This window comes from Capra hircus, chromosome 25 (genome assembly GCF_001704415.2).
Source record: "Capra hircus breed San Clemente chromosome 25, ASM170441v1, whole genome shotgun sequence".
Classification (NCBI taxonomy): domain Eukaryota; kingdom Metazoa; phylum Chordata; class Mammalia; order Artiodactyla; family Bovidae; genus Capra; species Capra hircus.
Window position 1 is genome coordinate 36,164,380 of NC_030832.1, and position 22,562 is coordinate 36,186,941.

Sequence of the window (22,562 nt, forward strand, 5' to 3'; positions counted from 1 at the left end):
GGGCTTTCGGAGGAAAACGGTGGTAGAGTTCAAAGTCCCCAGGCGGGAGGTCTGGGGGACCCCCAGGCATCGGAGGACCTCCTGGGAGCAGCTCTGATCTTTCCCTGCGTGCACTTGGGCAGACCCCTTCCCTTCTCAGGGTCTCTACTCCTCCAAAGGTACGGGAAGGCCCAAGGTGGCTTCAGCTTTAATTCATGGATCAGCTGGGCTCCAGGGAAGCCCTTGGTCTCTTAACAGCATCGTCTACCTCTTGAAGGTTGTTCAGAGGAGCTGGGATGTGAGCGTGGGGTGCTCCCTCTGACACCAGGTCTCCCAAGCTGTCTCTCTCTCTTTCGGTCGCACCACATGGCTCGTGGGATCTTAGTTCCCCAACCAAGGACTGAACCTGCACCCTCAGCAGTGAAAGCACTGAGTCCTAACCACTGGGCCACCAAGGACATCCCAAAGGCTCCCAAGTTCTTTAGCAGAGGAAGAATCCCAGGCTAGAGAGATCACAGGCCTGACATCCTACCAAAGAAGGGCTCAGAGCAGCAGTTTTCAAATGCTCTTTTTATAAAATGATAATAATAATAATCTTCTTTAGTTTGGCTGTGCCAGGTCTTAGTTGTGGCGTGTGGGATCTAGTTCCCTGACCAGGGATCGAACCCACGCCCCCTGCATTGGGAGTGTGGAGTCTTAGCCACTGGACCACCAGGGAAGTCCCTCAAATACCTTTTTAAAAAGAAGAGGTGGTTTTTTTCCCCTATACACATGGCTTCTGGGGCCATCAAAGGATAACAAGTCAAAGAGACGCTGCTCTGACTGCATGGGGTGGGAGCCCAGAACCCCAATGTCAGGCACCACCTACCCACAGGTTCAAGGTGGGCAAGAGGGAGACGCGTCTTGGTGCCCCCACCCCCAATTCTCAGCCACTCAAGGGAACAGCACGTGATGAGGCCCATCCCATGTCCAGTGGGGGATATAGTGACCACACAGTAGTTTCCTGCCTCATGACATGGGGCAGTCTGGGCTCAGCTCCCCTAGGCAATGTCTGGGGTTTATATTCTTTCAGGTCTGACCTCCTCACTCCCTGCATACCCATCTCTCAGGGACCACCTTGCACTAGCCAGCTGCCCCCTCCTAGCCCAGGCCACCTGGCCTCCTGTCGAGACAGGGGGTGAGGGAAACCAGGAAGGAGGAGGAGTGGGCAGGTGACAAGACTCTGGATTCCCAGGGTCACACCTGGACTGCATCCTTCCCCACTGGAGGAGGTTGTCATGGCAACTAAAGGACCACTTGACAGAGCCAGTCCCCACATCAGACACAGACCTTCACTGAGGGTGGATTTTTCTGCTAATTGCCTGTATTTTCCAGCCTGGACAATCACTCGAACACAATCTGGCTCTTTCTTAAAGACATTTTCCCTCCCCCGACTGACTCGATAGTTTAAAACACATTCGAACAACAGAGAGGCATTTGTTCAGGATTTACATTGTTTGCCTAATAGCTCAAGGCTTAGTCATCTCTCTGGGCCCTCCACCTCAACAAGCTGTGTGACCTTGGGGAAGTGACTTAACTCTCTGAACTTCAGCTACTTTGGCCCAGAGGATGAGGGTAATCAAGGCCACCTCCTCGGGCAGAGAAGGGGCAACTATATTTGTACCCATACTAGAAAACAAACCTCCCATACAATTGTAAAGACCAGAAGGGTCTCAGGCCTACCTCAATGGGCCCTTTCTTTTAACAGGTGAGAAAATAGATCTGAGGTGGTATGAGGTGATGGTCCACCCAGGGCCAAAACTCAGTCCTGGGTATGCACCTTCTCATCATCCCAGGGCAGGCACCCCATTACTCCCCCTTAGTCATTTACACTATAGTAAGAACGAATCCATACAGCCCTATTGGAAGCCCAACACCATGCAAAGAGTTCTTCCGTCCCTTTCTCCTGCCAGGAGAGCTTCCCAGGGAGATAATGTTATCCCCATAATTAAGGAGGGGCGAGAGATGGTTCAGCCCCCAAAGGTAAAACGTGGCCCAAGATCTGGAAATGCCAAGCCTCCATGGTCACCTGCTCCATGTGTGTGCAGATTAAAGGAAGGGGTGAGAAACCTTCTGCTCAGGCACGAAGCGTGGCCCCTGGATCGGGCTCCTGCTGGCCCCGCATCCAGATGCTAGGCTAGAGCCGCGGGAGAAGCTTCTGTTCCATGAGCAGGGCTCTCGTCCACACTGGTCCTACCCCAGGCTCCTGGGAGCCCAGCTGGACTCACCAAGTGGCAGATGCGAGAAGGCTCGGGCCACTGCAGGGGAGGTGAGGGGACAGCCCTAGGAGGGCCTCGGAGTCTGATGCTTGCTCCCTGCTCACAGCTGGGCTGCCCTGTGCGGGGGTCGGAGAGCCCCGCCCTCCTCCCTCCAGCCCCTCCAAGCTTTAGGGATGCTGTGGTGGGGTCTGGGGTGCAGATTCTCTCGGCGGAGGGGTCAGTCCAAGTGCCAGGGAGGGGCGGTCTGACCCAGTTACCCCCAGTTCCTTTCTCCCTCTCTTCTTCCACCCAGCTCTGCACACCAGACCCAGGCGCTGCAGCCAGAGACACATCTGGCTGCCTGGGAAGGGGCCTTGACGCCAGCAGAGTCCAAGGAAACAGTCTTGGAGACCCCACGGGCCTGGGGTGGGGGCAGGGAGTGGGGGGAGGGGCCCCTTGGTGGCCCAGCCTCAGCCAAGTCCTGAAGGACAACAGGAGTCCAGAAATGAGCCTCCCTATTAGTGGGGGCATCCGGTCCCCCTTCCTGCAACACCACCCTCTCAGCCCTGTACCCCGGAGCCCCGAGAGGCAGCGATCCAAGACTTCTGTAAGTCTGCCAGTCCCGTGGGCGTGAAACACCCTCGCACTGTGGTTTGGATTTGCATTTTCCACACTGCTAATGAGGCTGAACATCTTTTCATAAGTTTTTGAGCCATTTGTCCCCCCCACCTCCCCTCCAGCCTGTGAAAGTCCTGTCCATGTTCTTGACCCATTTCTCTATTGGCTGTTTCTTATTGATTCAGGGGAGTTCTTTATTTCTGATGCCAACTTGTTGCCAGTTCTCTGCACTGCAAATATCTCCTCCCAGTCGTGGCTTGTGAGGCTTTTTTTTTTTTTTTTTTTTGCGTTTGGTAACACTGCCTTTTCTCAGACAGAAGTTTCCCAAACCATTTGCTTTTAATTCCTTTAAAGGTATGGTGTGGAGTTGTGATAGGCACCTCCATATCCCACTCACAACTTTCAAAGGGGGGCAAGTCTAGTGACTCACTCGCACCAGCACGTGATGCTGGCCGTCGGATCGGTGGCGGAGGTCTATGCAGTCCTAAGTTCCTTCCTCTGTCTTGTTTGCCAGGAGTTTCCATCATGAAGAGGTGTTGAATTGTATCCTTAAACTGTTTGTGAGCTGAATCACATGAATAGATTTTCTAAATTCTCCTCGGTCACGATCTATTTCTTTTCGTGCACGGCTGGATTTAAAATAACTAATATTTGGGATTTTTCACTTGACTCATCTATAGTTCCAACCAACCTGGTGGTCCCAGACGGAGGGTAAATTTCAGTCCCGAATTTAGGGGAGGTTGAGGCCCAAGGCTTTGATTTCTCAGGCTTATTTTTTCCTTTCCTGAGTCCAGACACACAAGCTTCCTTGTTGTCCTGAGCCAGGGGTGGACTTTTCTGGTCTCCTCTTTCACCACGTTTCAGCTATCACTTAACACAGGAGCCCACCCCATCGCCCTCTTCTGGTTCAGGTATAAACCTTGGTCCACATCCCCACCTACCAAACGGCAACCACAGCCACAGGGTCAGAACCCTCTGCTTCTTTGGCTTACTGGCCACCGGAACTTCAGGGGGGTCACGGAGCCTGGATAAGTCCTGGGGGCCCCCACTTGGTCCCTGCCCTGGAGGGGAGGTACAGAAGGATTGACAACTTCTTCCCTGATTTTTTTCCAAGTTGAAGTTCAATTTAAAATGTAAAAGAAATGGTTCTTGAACATGCTGATGAAAAAGGCAAAAGGCTACCATCTTCCTACTGGTCCAAGTGCTGCTGCTGCTGCTGCTAAGTTGTTTCAGTCATGTCCGACTCTGTGCGACCCCACAGACGGCAGCCCACCAGGCTCCCCCGTCACTGGGATTCTCCAGGCAAGAACACTGGAGTGGGCTGCCATTTCCTTCTCCAGTGCATGAAAGTGAAAAGTGAAAGTGAAGTCGCTCAGTCATGTCCGACTCTTTGTGACCCCATGGACTGCAGCCCACCAGGCTCCGTGGGATTTTCCAGGCAAGAGTACTGGAGTGGGCTGCCATTGCCTTCTCCAGATCCAAGCACAGGGTAATAATAATACATGGTGCATAAGTGCTGGTGGAACTCATAGTGTTCTAAGGCCGAGAGATCATCTAGGGGGCTTCCTCAGCTGTTCAGTGGTTATGACTACACCTTCCAGTGAAGGGGGCACGGGTTCGATCCCCAGTCGGGGAACTAGATCCTGCACGCATGCTACGACAAAGGAGTCGCAGGCTGCAACTGAGCTTAGCACGGCCAAAAGTGATAAATTATTTTTTTAAAAGATAGAGTCCCATAAAAAGACCCTCACAGAGTGGCCTCTGGACTGTCCAGTCCATCTCCCTCACCTCTCCCCTCTCCACAGCCTCCCTCTGCACCACACTCATGGCCTGTGGTCCCCAAAACAGACCTTGCCCTTCTCTGGCTCCTGAACTCTGCACATCATCTCTGTGACAGGGGCCTCCTTGTCCCCACTGACAGACTCCTCCATCGCAGCCAAGCAAAGGGCATGGAAGGACTGGGGGCCCATGTGGGGAGGTTGGAGGTCCTGGGGGACTTCGAGGAAACCATTGTTCCTTGATGCTCTGGCCAGGGCTGGACTGTGCCCATGTTTAGCACCACTGTTCATGAGCCAACTGCAGCCCCACCCTGGGACAGGGCATGGGGACTGCAGGTTTGATCAAAGGCTACAGAACCCAGTGAGTGAGTGAAGTCGCTCAGTCGTGTCCAACTCTTTGCAACCCCATGGACTGTAGCCTACAAGGCTTCTCTGTCCATGGAATTTTCCAGGCAATAGTACTGGAGTGGGTTGCCATTTCCTTCTCCAAGGGATCTTCCCAACCCAGGGATCAAACCCGGGTCTCCCGCATTGCAGGCAGACGCTTTACCGTCTGAGGCACCCCAGCCAAGTGCAAATGCCAGGAGGGAGCAAAGCATCTTTTCCTTTGTGAAAAAGGACTGTTTATCTTGAATAAAGATAAAGAGATGGACTCAGATAGAAGGTGTAAACTATTATACATATATATGATGGATAAATAACAACGTCCTACTGCATAGCCCTGGCTTCCCCAGTGGCTCAGCAGGTAAAGAATCCGCTTGCAATGCAAGAGACAGAGGAGACTCGGGTTCGATTCTTAGGTTGGGAAGATCCCTTGGAGGAGGAAATGGCAGTCCACACCAGTATGCCTGCCTGGAGAATCCCATGGACAGAGGAGCCTGGCGGGCTGCAGTCCATGGGGTCACAAAGAGTCGGACACGACTGAATGACTAAGCACGCACTGTATAGCCCAGGGAATGATATTCAATATCCTGTGATAAACCATAACGGAAAAGAATATGAAAAGGAATACATATTCACGTACGTGTACCCGAATCACTTTGCTGTACAGCAGACATTCACGCAACATCATAAATCAACTATATTTTAATAAAATAAGATTTAAAGAAAGAAATGGACACAGAGACTCAGACAGGAGATGGGAGTTAGACAAGATCACCTAAAAGGAGCCAGGGCAGGGCGGCGAAAAATAAATGAACTCATTTTTTAAAAGTTGCTGTTGGAAGGTGGTGCCGGGCTGAGTATGGGAGGTGGATGGGGTCCATTTTCTTAGAAGAGGATCCTGCCCGCTTTTTCTGGACACACAGTAGGGTATTCTGGGAAACCTTGCTAATGGAGTGAGAACTGCCCCTTCCCTTTGGGAAAACCTTTCCTGGCCTGCCCTGAGTGGGTTCCAAATGCTGAGGGCACTTCCTATGGAGAAGCAAGACTCCCATCACTTGTAGCCTCAGCACCACTTGTGGCCGGTGACCCTGACATCTCCCAGGCCCACATGTGACCCCCTGGGACGGGGCAGCTGCAGGGAGCTGGTGGCAGAGGCCAGCCTGGGAAGACCAATGGCATCTAATATTCAGTCTGACATCATCTGGCTGCGGTTTCCAGAGACTAAAATTAGGCCGAGGAAATTAAGGATGCTGCTTCGAATTTCCAAAAAAAACAGGGGTGGGGGCCAGAAAATGGATCATAAAAGAATTTTTGTGACTCAGTCCCAGCTAGGGAAAACAGACATGAGCTCCACTTATGGGAAGAGGCAGAGGAACCTTTGATCCATTCACTATAAAGGGAGAAACCCAAACTCTCTGAGCCAGTACACTCCCAGTAGGGGGTTCCTGGTTTAGCCCCCTTTCATCAGTGGCTTCCTTAGTGGCTCAGATGGTAAAGAATCTGCCTGCAATGCAGGAGACCTGGGTTCGATCCCTGGATTGGGACTATCCCCTGGAGAAGGGAATGGCTACCCATTCCAGTATTCTTGCCTGGAGAATCCATCCTATGGACAGAGGAGCCTAGCAGGCCACAGTCCATGGGGTCGCAAAGAGTAGGATACAACTGAGAGACTACACTTCCACTTTTTCTTCAACGGATCAGACAGACACCAGGCCCTGTCCCGGGTCAGCCAGCAGCTGGCAGGGCTCCATCTTGAGCCCAACTGCTTGATACAATTCTCTGTCCCCCAAGGACATTCGGTTTCTTCCCAAGTTATGAGGGATGAGGAGGGTCCCCAAAGTCCTGCTGCTCCATTAGAATAAAGTGTTTATGCCCAAGGAACCGCTGAGAAAGGTCCAGGCCACTCTGGACCTGAGAATTTGAGAAGTGACCCCTGTCCCATGTGGAATTAGAGGGTGTCTCCTTGTTTTCCCACCGAAGCTGAAGGACCTTGGATACAGGTTTCTTACTGAGAGATCAGGGAACCCTTGGAAACTAGAAGCAGGATGATCGGTCCTGGGCATGTTTTAGGAGAAACTGTCTGAAGTTTTGTCCAGTTCTTAGAGTTGGGGATCCATGACTCCTCTAAATGTCAAGACCACTGTCTTGACTGTGCAGTTCAGTTCCACCCCTGACAGATGAGGAGCGAGGGAAGACTGGCTGGAGATGCTGACACATACACGCAGTGCAGCAAGTCAGAAATGGGGGGAGAGGTGGAGGGGGGGAAATTCTTGGGCAGAAAGGTCAACAAACCAGAGGTAGGCTTCTGTGATGGTCCAGAATCCACCTTGGTGGTTAAGAATCCACCTGCCAGTGTGGGGGACAAGGGTTCAATCCCTGGTTCAGGAAGATCCCACATGCCGCAGGGTCTCTAAGCCTGTGCACCACAACTCCTGAGCCCATGCTCTGCAACAAGGGATGCCACCTCCATGCAAAGCCCACTCACCACAACTAGAGAGTAGCCCCCACTCAGCTACCGAGTGCAGCCAAGAAAAGAGAGAGAGAGAGAGAGAAATCAGGGGGGAGTGAGCGGATGAAGAAATGGAACTGGGAAGACTGCCACAATTGCCAACCATCCAATACAAATGGAGCACTAGGCTTTTTAAAAGGAGAGGCAGAGAATCACATCCTTAGAAAAGAAACCACTAACTGCTGGAGGGAAAATGGAACTTGCACTTCTGGTAAAAGTCTGAGGAGCTCCTTCAGGGGCCTCCTAAAAAGAAGGGTAAGTGGAAACGTGATGTTCCCAACACCGCCACAGCAGAAAACCACATCAGCGCACAAAGAGCCTCTCCCAGGACTTCCCGAGGCTCCCAAGCACAAGCCTGGGAGAGGCAGCGCCCTTACCTGTCCTGTGGGCCATTATACTGCCCTCACACGGCTGTGGTGGGAATTACAGGAGCAAGCTGGCATGAACCCCTGCTCCACCCTACACAGAGCCAGGCCTAGAGAAGGCAGGAACTCTACACAGATGTGAATTTTCTTCCTTGAAATGAAAAGAACAGGACAGTGACCTGAAGGGATAGGAAATTCAAAAAAGAGGGGATATATGTATACAGATAGTTGATTCACTTCGCTGTACAGTAGAAACACAATGCTATAAAGCAACTATACTCCAATAAAAATTAATTTAAAAAAAGAAAGAAAATGACAGGACAAGGCACCATTAAGGACTGTTGAGAGGGAGGGAGATGCTGGGTGGGCATCGGTCACGAATTTTCTGGTATCTTCAGGATCGCGGTATACCGAGTATACCCCTGGCAACACAGCAAAGACTTGGGCCTGGTTTGGGGGCTTCATTTCTGACGTGCTGGGCAAGTGCTTTCAGAGCTGCAGAATAAATAAACAGGAATCTGGATGGGGAACTAGCATCTCCCAGCCACTGCCCCCTCCACCCTAAATAGAAGGTTGGAAGCCTGACTCTAGCTCGAGGGTGCTGGGAGGCTGTGCAGACCAGGAGGATTTGCAGCAGCTCCACTCACGGGCAAGAGAAGCCACAGAGAGACTGGCAAGGCACGGGGGCCAGGAGAGGGCGACCCCCGTGTCGCACAGGCAGAGCCAGCCCAGAACCAGCCTGCCCACGGTGACTACAACTCAGAACACGGAGCCCCTGGGGCTGCCAGGCCACCTCAGGGCTGAGCAAACCCAGGGATTCATCTCACAAACAAGGAAACGGAGGCTCAGAGAGGGAGAGCCCCTCCCCCCCCTCAAGCACACACCGGGAAGTGGCAGAGCCAAGAACCCAGGCTTTTAAAAATGCCAGAACTGGGACTTCCCTGCGGTCCAGTGGCTGAGCCTCCGCACTCCCAACACAGGGGTAGGGGCGAGGTTCAATCCCTGGCCAGGGAACTGGATCCCACGCGCTGCAATGAAGAATTTGTGTGCCACACCGAAGCCTCCGCATGTGGTGACTGAGACCAGGTGCCGCCAAATAAATAATATAAAAAAAAAAAAAAGTCAGAAGATCATCCAATGGAGAGAGAAGAGTCTTTTCCACAAATGGTGCTAGGAACACTGGATATCTATACGCAAAGAATGAAGTTAGACCCCTACCCCACACTATATACAAAAGTTAACCTGAAATGAGTCAAACAACCTAAATGTGAAGCTGAAATCATAAAACTCATAGAAGAAAACACAGGATAAGCCTCTGCGACCTTCAGCTCAGTTTACTTCATTTCAGTTGTTCAGTCGTGTCCGACTCTTTGTGACCCCGCGGGCTATACAGTCCATGGAATTCTCCAGGCCAGAATACTGGCGTGGGTAGCGTTTCCCTTCTCAAGGTGATCTTCCCAACCGGGGATCGAACCCCAGTCTCCCACATTGCAGGTGGATTCTTTACCAGCTGAGCCACAAGGGAAGTCCCTTGTGACCTTAGATCTGGCAATTAATTAGAAAGCACACCAAAAGCATAAACAGCAGAAGAAAAATAGATAAATTGGATTTCATCACAATTAAAACTGTTTGTGCATCAAAGGGCATTATCAAGAAAATGAAAAGGCTACCGACCGAACGGGGAAAATATTTGCAAATCCTGTATCTGAAAAGGGTCTAGTGTCCAACATATCTTACAGAGCAATAACAAGAAGACAAACAACTCAGTTTGAAAAGAGCAAAGAACTTGAATAGACAATTTTCTATTCTCTGTATAGAGAATCGCTACAAGGGAAGCCCAAGAATGCTGGAGTGGGGTGCCTATCCTTTCTGTAGCATATCTTCTCAAGCCAGGAATCAAACCAGGGTCTCCCGCATTGCAGGCGGATTCTTTACCAACTGAGCCATCAGGGCAGCCTATTTTCTGTATAAGAATGGCCAACAAGTACGCGAAAAGATTCTCAGCGTCACAAGTTGTTAGGAAAATGTGCATCAAAACCACAGGGAGCTTGCCTCTGCACACCCTCTATGACAGTTAACAAAAATGATTTTTTTGGAGAAAAAAAAAGAGCAAGTATGTATGAGGATGTGGAGAAATATGGAACCCTTGTATATTGCTGCTGGGACTGAACAAATGGTCCAGTTGCTATGGAAAACAGTTTGGTGGTTATTCACTAAGGTAAACGTTGAACTACCCTACGACTTCGCAATTCTACCCTTAGATAATGCCGAGAACTGAAAACAGGTCCTCAAACAACCACGCATACATACTGGCGATTCAGAGCAGCACTACTTCCAAAAGGTAGAAATAGCTTAAATATTCATCAACAGATGTGTGGATGAACAAAGGATGGAATACTATTCAGCAACAAAAAGGCTGGAATAATATGGACAAACTCCAAAACATTATGCTAAGTGAAAGAAGCCAGATAAAAAAGGTTACATATTGCGTGATTCTATTCATAGGAATAAATATGATAAATCCTCAGACACAAAACATAGATTGGTGGTTGCCAGAGGCAGGTAGAAGGGGGCGGTGCAAGGTAGAAAATAATTGGTTAAGGAGGGACAGGTTCAATCCCTGATCAGCGAACTAAGATCTCACATCCCACATGCTACAGGGCACGGCCGAAAAACAACACACCCCCCCCCCACACACACACACAAAACCCAGTATGGAACAGCAAAATGCTCAAAATGAGCTGGAAGTGATTTGCAGGAAAAACTCCAGGAAGTTCCTGCTCTGAAGCCAACACTGAGCCGGGACCTCAACATTCATGGCCTAGGAAGACCTCATTCCTGCTGGCAAGGAGCTTACAGCTCAGGGACATCTAAGGGATAAGGGCTATGCCTGAGGGTCACTCAGGGGCTGGGGGAGCCTGAAGCAGGGAAGGGAGGGGACTTGCCTGGCCTTGCTCAGGAAAGGCTTTCTAAGCCTTGAAGGATGAGTAGCTGAATGAAGGATGAGTAGCTGACCAAGCAAAGAAGGGCAGAGTGCGGTGGGAGAGAGGCTCTCTCCCAGCAGAGGAATGCATGCGAGGGACGGAGATGTGAGACAACCGTGATGCTGAGGGTGATGATGACAAACGATACTAATAAAACATTTCCATGCACCAAGCCCTATTTTAAACATTTTACAAATATTAACTCACTTAATCCTCCCCAAAACCCAATGATGACGGTCTTCCTCTTATCCCCATTTTCCAGACAAGGAAACTGATTGGATGCAGAGGTTAAGGAACTTGACAGCAGGTGCGTGGTTGAGCTGTATCCTGTCTCCCTAATCATCTTTAACCACCTTGCATTTGGAGCCTGAGACAGCTCAATCTCCTTGGAGGGTAGGATGTGAGAGGGTCAGAGGCACGGGACATAGGAAGGCCCTTAGATGTCTGGATTCGGGACACTGAGTGCACAACCTTAGGGGGTGCCATCACTACCCAGTCAGCCAAGATTTGTGTATTCATTACCACAATTTCCCAGCAGATGGCGGACAAGTGCCTTGAGAAAGAATCACCTTTTCCTAATCTGCACAAAGACACGTCTAGTGGTGGTGCCATTTGGCTTCTGTCCAGAAGGATTTCAAACAGGGAAGAGGGGAATGTTCAGTTTCCATCTTGGACTGGAAGCTGCTGGGGCGGTCCAGGTGATAGGTGGGTGAGGTCTAACCAGGGGCCAGAGAAGAGAAGATGGGTTCAAGGGCTGTGAATACACAGGACTTGGGGATCCCTGGAACTGTTGCAAAGGAAAGTATTGGGGTTTTGAGGTTTCTGGACTCAACAGTCAATAGAGTAATATTCACCCTTAAGCAAGAAGAATCTGGGATTTCCCTGGTGGTCCAGTGGTTGAGCCTCTGAGCTTCCAATCCAAGGGGGTTGGGTTTGATCCCTGGTTAGGAAACGAAGATCCCTCATGCTGTGCGGTGCAGCCAAGAAATTATATTTTTTTAAAAAAAGAGGAGAGAGAACCTAAAGTGGTTCTAGGGAGTGTTGATGAGTTGGGTTTTGGACATGCAGGGGGTGAGGGGATCGTGTGAATCTAAGCAGGACGTCCAGAGGGTGGTTGGATGAAAAGGAGTGAATCTCAGCACTGCTGCTGCTGCTAAGTCACTTCAGTCGTGTCCGACTCTGTGCGGCCCCATAGGTGGCAGCCCACCAGGCTCCCCCGTCCCTGGGATTCTCCAGGCAAGAACACTGGAGTGGGGTGCCATTTCCTTCTCCAATGCATGAAAGTGAAAAGTGAAAGTGAAGTCGCTCAGTTGTGTCCGACTCCTAGCGGCCCCATGGACTGCAGCCTACCAGGCTCCTCCGTCCATAGGATTTTCCAGGCAAGAGTACTGGAGTGGGGTGCCATTGCCTTCTCCGAATCTCAGCACACGACCCATCAATTTGAGATGCTAGCCCTCTGGCTGGGAATCCCATCTGGTCTTAACCATCTTGCAGAGTTATCGCGGGAAACCTGGGAGGGAGCGGGATCTTTCTGGGGTCTTGGAGCAGGTCAAGGTAAAGCCAGGGTTACACTTCTGTCCCACCCGAGTGGGACCCTGAGTCATTATCCCCCTTCCTGTGCCAAGAAGATCCTTAAACATACTCTCTCGATGAGGGCTGCAGAACCCACTTACTAATAGGAAGGAGTCCGTGTTTCTGGGAACACACAGAGTCCAGACACCCCTGCTGCAGCTGAACCGAAAGAACAAAGCGATCCAGAGACCCACAGCCTGGATGCAGCAGGCACAGGCTGGCACCGAGGACCCACCCCCAACGTCTGGCCCGCCCAAGGTCTGGGGTCCCCTTCTCAGGTCCCTCGGGCCTGAGCCACTGTCGCTGTCTGTGGGGGCCGGGAGGGCAGGTCTGGCCTGGGATGGGTTTGGTTTCTGCTAAGAGGCCCCCACGGCTCTTTGATTAGCAGCCAAGACATGCTTCTTTCCAAGTCAAAAATAAAATAAAAGAAAGCATGTTACAAAGTGACTCCGTCTCCCCGGCTCATTTTAATGTGGTTTTCGGCATTGGCTTATTAGGGAACATGTGCGTGCAATATGGCTGTCACAGCCGGCATCCCGGGAGGCCGCCGGCCGCGCAATCAAGACGGGCAGGAAGGAAGTCGAAGGCATGTCTTTGAGGATCAGGTAATTGGTGACTCTCAACTATTTGTCCTCGAGGCTCTGAACGGGTCCGCCTTCACCGTGTCCTTTCCCCTTGTAAAACCAAGGCTTTCTGGAGCCTGGCAGAGGGGAGGGGAAAGACAGGGAGGTGGGGGGATGGTCCCAGGTCTGGCTCCTCCTGCCTTCGGGTCCTCAGACGAGGACAAGGTGGGGAGGGAAGAGCGCTCCAGCAGGCGATCAGGAGACGGAAGGTGTAGCTTCTAACGACGCTGTGTTATCTTGGACGAGTCCCTGTTCGACTCTGGGCTGCTGGGCCTCGGTCTCCTCATCTATTAAGAGAAGGCGGGACTTCCTGGTGGTCCAGTGGTTAAGAATCCGCCTGCTAATGCAGGGGACACAGGTTCGATCCCTGGTTTGGGAACTAAAATCCCACATGCTGAGAGGCAACCAAGCATGAGCGTCACAACTCCTAAGGCGGCGCTCTAGAGCCCAGGAGCCGAAACTGCTGAAGCCCACGTGCCCTAGAGCCGGTGTTCTGCAGCAAGAGAAGCCCGCACTCGCTGCAGAGAGGAAGCCCGAGCGCAGCAACAAAGCCCCACAGCAGCCCCAAGGAGATGTTATCAAGAGAAGGTGCCTGACCTAGATGCAAAAGGTGACTTCCATCTCTGACACTCCCCGGGTTCTCTTGGTTTGAAGGGGATGCAGGGAGGGAGGAGGGTGAAGCAGAGCTGGAGGTGTGGCCCCCATCCTGATTGGACCTTGGCGGAGGCGGGGGCGGGGGGAGTCCTTGGAATTCTGTAGAGTCAGAAGGTGACTTAAATACAATGGAAGCCACCCCGTTGTGGCACATGACTTTCGCCTCAATGTCCCTCCACCAAGAGGAAGTCCACTGCCTCTCTGGGGACCTACCAGCGGGTCATCTCTCCCTCTCTGCCCCCTGGCCCCGGGTGTGCCCTCTGGTCCTCCTTCCCGATCCATGACGCAGCCCTTCAGATGTCAGGGGGGCAAGGACGAGTCTCCCCTGAACCCGTATCCTTGGCCCAGCGGCCCCCTCTCTCTGCCCTCCATCTGCAGGTCTGGTGCCCACCTGGGGCAGGCTCGTGCAGACAACAGCCTGTTCTGCTAACAGCTGCCCCACCTAGTGGGCGCATCCAGAGAGATGAGGCAGTGGAGGGCAGTGCATCCCTCGAGCACCTGGGCTGTGCCAGGCACGCTTCCGGAGCCCTGTTCTGTAGTCTCGTGACTTGCCGAAAGCCACCTGATCCGTCTGTAGTACTCAGAAGTCTCAGGCGGCAGTGGAGCCCAGTGGCTAGGACCCAAGTCCAAGTCTGGCCTCACCTCTATTCAGCTGGGTGAGTCCAGGCAGGTCGCTTAGCTTCTCTGAGCCTCAGTGGCCTCACGTGTAAAATAGGAGCCACTTCCTTGGGCTATGGTGGGATCCAGTTCATGTAAAGCACAGGGCATGTCAGTGCCGTGCTGAGGCACCACGTGACCCCGGCTCCATCAGACTCGACTAGATCGCTGGGGGACCACCAGCCACCTCGCAAAAGACCCCTCTGGGGGAGGGGGTGAAGGTTGCATTTGCTTCTCTGAGAAATGACAGATCCCTACAGATTCTAGAAGGCTTCCAAGAATCGGAAGCACCGATTCATCATCAGAGCCCCTGTTCCCCGCGGCTGTCAGCCACGCCCCACACTCCCCACCTGGCAGGCTCAGCCCAGCAGTGGGGCCCTGTCACAGGTCCGGTCCTTTCTCCTTGCTCACCTCTTCTTTGTTCTCCCGATGCCCTGCCCCAGCTTAGAGACCCTTTGGGGGCCTGGCTCCGAGGGAGCTGCACTTGCTGTGGCTGTCCAAAGGGTTCCAGGGTGGGATGCAAAGAAAAACAGCAAATACTGCACAGTTGGCGTCCCCGCGATTACCCCCTGTCCCCGGGCCATTTCTTCATGGCCGGGGAAGGACAATGCCACACACGCGCTGTGTACAAACACTCACACACACGCATGCACACACACACACGCACTCAGGCACACACACAGCAGGCTCACACGCACCGCCACTTCCAGACCCACTCAGGCCCATCCACACACGAGATTGGACACACAAGTACACACACACACACACACACACACACATACACACAGTGGGCAGGGGAGTCAGAGAATCTGAACAACAATTAAGAGCCCAGGCTGTGCCGCTTGGTGGAGGGGGCTGCACGCAAGTCGCTGAATTCCTCAGAGCTCTGGTGCCTCATGGGTGTAACATAAAAGATCATAAAACCCCTCTGTGCCCTGATGGCTTCTCAGGACCCAGGGAGAAGGCAGCAGACGGGGACGTTTTATGAATCACAGACTCTAGCACACACAGCAGCGCCCAGCATTGGCGTCGCCCAGACAGACAGACAGAAACACTGGCATCTCAGACGTGGAGGGGAGCATGGCGGAACCCCCCCTCCTCCACCAAACGAAGGAGGGCACACAGCCTGGATTCCTAAATCTTAAAGCGTGATGAGGGGCCAGATGGAAACAAAGAGGGGGCCCTGGCTCAGTCGGGCTTCCCTGGTGGCTCAGACAGTAAAGAATCTGCCTGCAATGCAGGAGACCTGGGTTCGACCCCTGGGTCGGGAAGATCTGGTTCACGCCTGATTTTCCAGCCGCGGTTTCTGAGATAAAAAAAACGAGGAACAGGGAGACATCAGAGTGGTGACAGCTGTGCCGCCACCAGTGCCCTGCATCCCCGAGGCTGCAGGAAGGAAAGCGTTGCAGGAACAAAGCAGAAGGGGAGCCCCGCAGAGCCTCTGCTCCCAGGACCCTGGGCCCCGGGATGAAGTCCCATCGCTGATGAGAGAAGAAGAAATAACATAGGTGCGTGACAGGAGGGACCGAGGACATATAACCCAGGCCTGATTCTTTGGGGCTGATGGGCAAATAGGGGTAGTTCTAGTGGGGAGCAGGCAAGCAAGGTCCTAGGGAGCCACAGGAGGCACCGGGCCAGTTCACCCTGGGGGAACGAGACGGCACGGGCCAGCAGATGAGTTCTGGAGACAACCAGAGTGAGTGTGCAGACACCATGCAGGGTCCCAGCCCCATCGAGGAGATGCGCCCTGCAGAGGGCTGGGGCTGTGCCAGGAGGAGGGGGGAGTGCCCATCCCTAGAAGTGCCCAGGAAGAGGGTAGACAGCTATTGGAGGGCATGCCCAGGGGAGGACTGTTTTCCCAAGAATGCATGGGCTGAGCCACACCCCCACAGGGGGCCAGGGAAGAGGGCTTCCAGCCAAGCTGCCCTCCCAGGCTGCAGCTGCCAGGCCCTGTTCATGGGTCCCCATGGATGGTGGGGCTCCTGCTCAACTCCTTCCCAAACCCCATCTCCTCCCTGGCAGCCTCCAGCCCATTAGAAGGCTCAGCCTCCTGTTTTGAAGGCGTTTTGGAATCAGGGCCAGTTCATGTAGAATGCCCAACCGCCTCCTCTGAACCTCGGTTTCTCCACCTGAACACAAAGTAGGTTGGGCCAAATGACCTCTAAGGCTTTTCAGGCATAATACGTCCCATGTGTATTTTTCTAAAGAGCTGTTTGAATTAAGATTGCAGAACCAGGTACACACAGCTCACACAGAGCTTGTATATGTATACACATCCCAAGGTCACACACCTCCCAAGCAGGCATACACTAGGCACACAGCCCAGGCTTGCACAAGAGGCGTGGGTACACACCTGGCTTATGCACACACATCTGCACATACACCTAGAGTCTGAGTACCAATGTGGACCAGGGTCTGTGGCAGGCCCTGTGGGGATGAACCCAAGGACCACCTTGCCCAAATGGAGCGTGTGGCGGAGCAGGGATCCCGACCCAGGGCAGAAATAACAGGCAGAGAGTGAAAGAGCCAAAAAGAGGGGCAACTGCTAGGGAGAGCTGGGCTTCCACCTGGAGAGACCCAGGTAGGTGTCTTGCAGGAGGTGCCCAGTGAGTGTGAAAGAAAGAGAGGACGATCTGGGGCCCAAAGAGATGGGCCATCTCCAAGGGGAGTCACCTCTGAGCTCACAGCCCCTCCTGGCCTCACCCCCACCGCCACCTCCAGACCCAGTGGGGCAGCAGTGGGGGATGGAGCAGGGCCGGCCATGAGGCCCGCAGCTCCAACGGCCACCAACCCATTTCCTCCCTAATACTGCAGGCTTATTTCAGTTGGCAAGTCCCTGCGTGATATTTAACGGCCGTGTTTAAATGATCAGGGCGATTTTCTTTTTAATAAGAATAAAAATAAAACACCTCCGGATACGAGCCCCAACTCCCAAGCCCTGCAGTGAGGGTCTGGTTCTAATGAAGCTGATGGCCCCACCCCAGAGGCCTGGCTTCATCCCAGAACCGATGCTGCTGGACCAGTGTGAGCAGATGGTCGGCTCACACGGAGGATGTTAAAGACGAGTGTCAGTGACACAGGATGACCCTGGACGCCTGTCACCGTAGGGTTTGTCTGAAGACCCGTTCCACTCCAGACCAGGGGGTGTCTGCATAAGACCAGGTGCAGCACACTCCTTGGGCCTCACTGTGATCTGGAAGAGATGCCACCAGCTCACCAGGCCCGGTTCCATGCCCACGGGGCCGTCTATCTACTACGTGGTTCCCAGAACCTCTGATACCTAAGCCCTGACACCGGGCATGTCAGTCAGTGGAAAGAAAGCCCCCACTGGGCATTTTATTTTTGTACCCAAATGTTCACAACAGCTTCATTCACAATGACCCAAACCTGGAAAACCTGGAAATAACCCAAAGGTAAATGTCCATCATGGATAAACCGGTGGTTCCTTTATACAATGGAATGTCACTCAGTAATAACAAAAATAAACTTCTAAATGCATGCAGCAACATGGACACAGACACCGAATGAATTAAGTCCTATATGAAAGACGACGTATTGTAAAATTCCAATTATGTATGATAGTTTAGAAATTGCAATGGCAACCCACTCCAGTACTCTTGCCTGGAGAATCCCTTGGACAGCAGAGCCTGGCAGGTTGTGGTCCATAGCGTCGCAAAGAGTTGGACACGACCGAAGTGACTTAGCACTAGAACTTGCAAAGTCAATCTGTGGTTTTAGAAGTCAGGAGAGTGATTCCCTTCATGGGGTAGTGAGTGGAGAGGAGCACACAGAGGTCTTGTGGGAGGACCGGAAGCATCCTATCAATATTTCTCGAAGCGTTGTTGATTTGTCTGTCCTTTTATGTAAGCGTGTGTGCCCACTCACTCAGTCCTGTCAGACTTTTTGCCACCCCATGGATGTAGCCCGCCAGGGTCCTCTGTCCATGGGATTCTCCAGGCAAGAATACTGGAGTGGGTTGCCATTTCCTACTTCACCCACCGGGCATTTTCACACACCCTCCCAAACACACCAACTTCCAGCAGAGCCTGAGATGCTCAGATACTAAGGAGGGAAGAGAGAGGCTTGCAAGAACAGCCCTGCTCCTTCTGGCAAGATGCAGGTCAGCCGCTCAGCTGTGCTAGTGTCTCCAGGCTGCCTCATGGGCATGAGCGGGTTCCTGCGTGTGAACTATGGAAAGAGGCAGATTTCCTCCTGGCCCTTACACCTGGATCGAGGCAGACAAGCCCGGTGGGTAAACAAAGGCCTGGCAGCGACTGGCCACAGGCTAGCTGTGTAGACTTTGGCAAGCTACTTGATTTCTCTGAGTCTCAGTTTTGTCATCAATAAATGGGGATAACAATTATATGATAGGGACTTCCCTGGCAGTCCAATGGTTAAGACTCTGTGCTTCCAATACAGAGGGCATGGGTTTGATCCCTGGTTGGGAAACTAATGCCATGTGCTGTGCGGTCTGGCCAAAAATCAATAGGCAAATAAAATGAAAGGTTTAAAAAAATTTAATAATAAATAATAATATATATTGTTATGTTGGGGCTTCCCTGCTGGCTCAGATGGTAAAGAATCTGTCTGCGATGCAGGAGACTCAGGTTTGACCCCTGGCTTGGGAAGATCTCCTGGAGAAGGGAATGGCTATGCACTCCAGCATTCTTGCCTGGAGAATTCCATGGACAAAGGAGCCTGGCAGGCTACAGTCCATGGGGTCGCAAAGAGTCGGACAAGATTGAGCAACTAACACTTTCATTGTTAGGTTATGTAATTACCCATATATTAATGGGATGAAATGATATAACATACATAACATAGAATAGCCTGCTTCGTGGCATTGTTGGGAGGGCTTCGTGAGAGAATCTCAGCAGAGCGCTTTGCACGGTGGCTGGCAGTGAGAAAGAATTCACTCGCTGTGGTGATGTTTCCACTGTGAATATTCCCACTGGAAGTCCCACTAAACCACCAAGCTGTCAAACACCAAAGTGAATTTACAAACAATCATGTACAACCCTCCAAGCGGGTAATGGAGAGCTTCTCAGCTTGCCTCCATCAGAGCTATCCAAGGGTTGAGAGGGTTTTGGAAGTTTCATTCAGAGAGGATGGGGCATGCGGGGGCCACCCAGAGGTGCTCACCTCTCACTCAAGACTGGTGAGTAGGCTTCCACAGGACCGCTGGTCCAGCCACGTGAAGAGTTCAAAGTTGGGGGGGGGGGTTCCCTGTCATCACAGGACACTGAGGCTGTTGGACGGTCTTTGCCCTGGAAATCTAGAAGGCTGGTTGGCTGGTTGGTTGCTTTGGTGGTGGCACCAAGAGGAATTGTAGGATCAGCCTGTGTGGGCATCATTTCAGCTCTTATCCATCCATCGTGGAGGACCAAACCTCAGCAGAAGTCAGAGGTGGCTTCCGAATGCCTGGCCTTTGCAAAAGGCAGCAGCAGCTGCCAGCAGAGAGTGGATCTGTCCAGGTGATGGAATGGAGGCACGCCCCTCCAAAGAGAGAGGCCACTCCAAGCACGGTGGCCCCACACGAAGAAGCCACAAGGCGTATCCCACAGGGAGCCACTCTCCTGCCATTCTGGCTTCACCTCCACCCTGCATCCCTGTTTCTGCCCCACCCTGGAGAGGCTGAGAGAGGCGGGGGCGTGGCAATGAGGCAGAGAAGGTGAGAATGCCCACTTTACTCTGAACTGGTCAAGAGACCAGACAGAACTCCCACTTTGAATACATTCTAAAGGGAGTATAGGGACTTCCTTGCAGTCTACCAGCTAAGACTTTACGCTTCCAATGCAGGGGAGGCGGGATCCATACCTGGTCGGAGTACTAAGATCCCACATGCCTCGCTGTGTGGCCAATAAAATAAAAACAGCAAAAAACAAACAAAAAATTGTTATCTGTAAAAAACTTGAAAACATCAATGATGGAGCATGCATGCACGCTCAGTTGCTCAGTTGTGTCCAACTCTTTGCAACCCTATAGACTGTGTAGCCCTCCAGGCTTCTCAGTCCATGGGATTCTCCAGGCAAGAATATTGGAGTGAGTTGCCACGTCCTCCTCCAGGGATCTTCCCGACCCAGGAATCAACCTGGCATCTCCTGTGTCTCTTGCTTTACAGGCAGATTCTTTACCACTGAGTTCCCAGGGAAACCCAGGATGGAGTGTGGGAGACAATAATCAAGGCGCTCCCTGACCCAGAAGTCCTGCTTCTCATACCTTCCAGGATAAAGGCGTCTGCCCCATGGGAGGGCATGTCCACCGCTTGTTTTCCAGCATCCCTAGAGGGATGATCAACATTCCAGTGGAAAAAAAGAATTAGCAAGATAATTAATTGCTACTTAATTAATAATATTCAATTATGTGGCACACAACATATGTTGGGGGTGATACACACCATGGGGAGAAATAAAGCAGAGTGAAAGAGAAGGTGAGGTGGGGCAGGGGCCACTCTCATCAGATAGCTTAGATGCGAGAGTGTCCTGGCTAGAAGTAACTGTAAGTGCAAAGGCCCTGAGGTGGAAGTAGGCTTGTGGTGTTAAGGTAAAACCAGGGGGTCGGTGGGGCTGAGATGGAGGGAGCAAGGCGGGCTGAGAGGTGGGGTAGGGGGTAGGAGGCAGATGCCAGAAGGCCCACATGATTGCCCAAGCTGGCCCACGTGATTGCCTGATTCCGTGGCTGATTCCCAGGGTAGGTGGAGGCCAATTGGAGAAAGGCCTCCACGTACCTGACAACAGATCACACAAGAGTTGGGCTCTGCGAGGCATTTCCTGAAGCATTTCTAGGGCCAGAAGTGAGGGGCCCGGGAGGAGACAGGAGCCCCCAGTCTGTCCCCACTCAGTCTGTGACTCGGACCCCCACAAGGTCCATCACCACCATGGCTCAGCCATAAACCCAGTCCTAAATAAAGCCCACCTTCCAGGATGGCTGGGAGGGTGCAGAGACCACAGCTGGGGATGCCAGGTCTTGGGGTCAACCAGTGACCCTGCATCCATGCAGGGAGAGGGGCTCCCCCTCTCCAGCCCAACCTTCCCAGAAACAAGCATACCTCTGCTCCCCCAATCTGGAAAGCATTGAGACCTGTGGCTGCATTTCAAGTGCAATTATTGCAAACCCTTCAGGGAATGTGAGTTCCAAAATGAAATCTCTCTGTCAAAACTTTCATTAATGTGCCGTCGCCGTGCGCAGATCAGCTTACACCCGTGCCTGCGAGCGCTCGATGGAGACCAGATCCTCGGGGGTGCCACGTGCAGGGAGCCAGCGTCCAGCCTCTCCATCCCCCTCAAATTTGCAAACCCCAGAGAATCCATCTCCAGTCTGTGTCTCTTAAAAAGCCTTCGCCCTGGGAACATGTCCACTGGGGATTTCACCAAAGCCAGTGACAAGCAAGTCAAAGAAAACACGCTACTGCTCATTAGCCTCCAAGAGCCCTCGGTGAACTCAAACTGGCATCAGGAGGGAACTTGTGGGTGGGCAGTGTGTGGAGGACACCACGCATGTTGCAGGCACACACGTGAAAGCTTCATGGCGTAGGGTGCTTCCCAAGGCACGCCAGGTCCCTCAGAGCCAGTGTGAGAATCCAGAGCTCCCAACCCCATGCCCAGTTCTCACACCTGGATTTCCTCTCTCCATCACTCTGATGCAACTTGGACGGTCCCCGAGGATGGATGCCCTGGGAAGCACCAGGGAACCCAGCCCAGGAGGCAGCCCCGGGGTTTAGTTTTCCTATAAAGCAATCTGAGGGCTTTAGTTTGCAGCAATTTCTAGACTAGAAGCTTTCTTCCACTACATGGCTCTTTTCACATGGACGTGCTAAGGGAGGAAAAGAGCAGAGCAGTGACTCCCACTGTCCCTGAATCCCCTCCCCCATCTGGAATCCTCCTCTTGGAACTCCATGGCTTCTTTCTGAAACGTGGGTCTGAGTTCTGCTCAGTCCCTGCTCATTGGTCTTGAATGGCTCCCCATCTCCGACAGTTCAAGTCAACCTGGGCAGGCGGCATCCTGGTGTGTGGCCATGCCCTCCACACACTCAGAGAACCGCTCACTTCTCCTGGAATCTGCATCCATATTCCTGCATTCACTGTCCCCCCACCAAGAGGACTTTCCCAAAGCATCTCACCTGGCCAATTCCTCCTCAGCTTTCCAGGTCCACCTCCTCAAGGAACCCCTGTCAGGTCCCTGGGGGAGCTGGCCGCCCCACCC

The 22,562-nt window shown here is 52.5% G+C and overlaps 1 protein-coding gene across 1 annotated transcript in view; it reads right to left on the reverse strand.

Moving 5' to 3' along the window:
- The window catches only part of COL26A1 (collagen type XXVI alpha 1 chain), a 167,637-nt gene that overhangs the window by 34,752 nt on the left and 110,323 nt on the right, over positions 1 to 22,562 (reverse strand).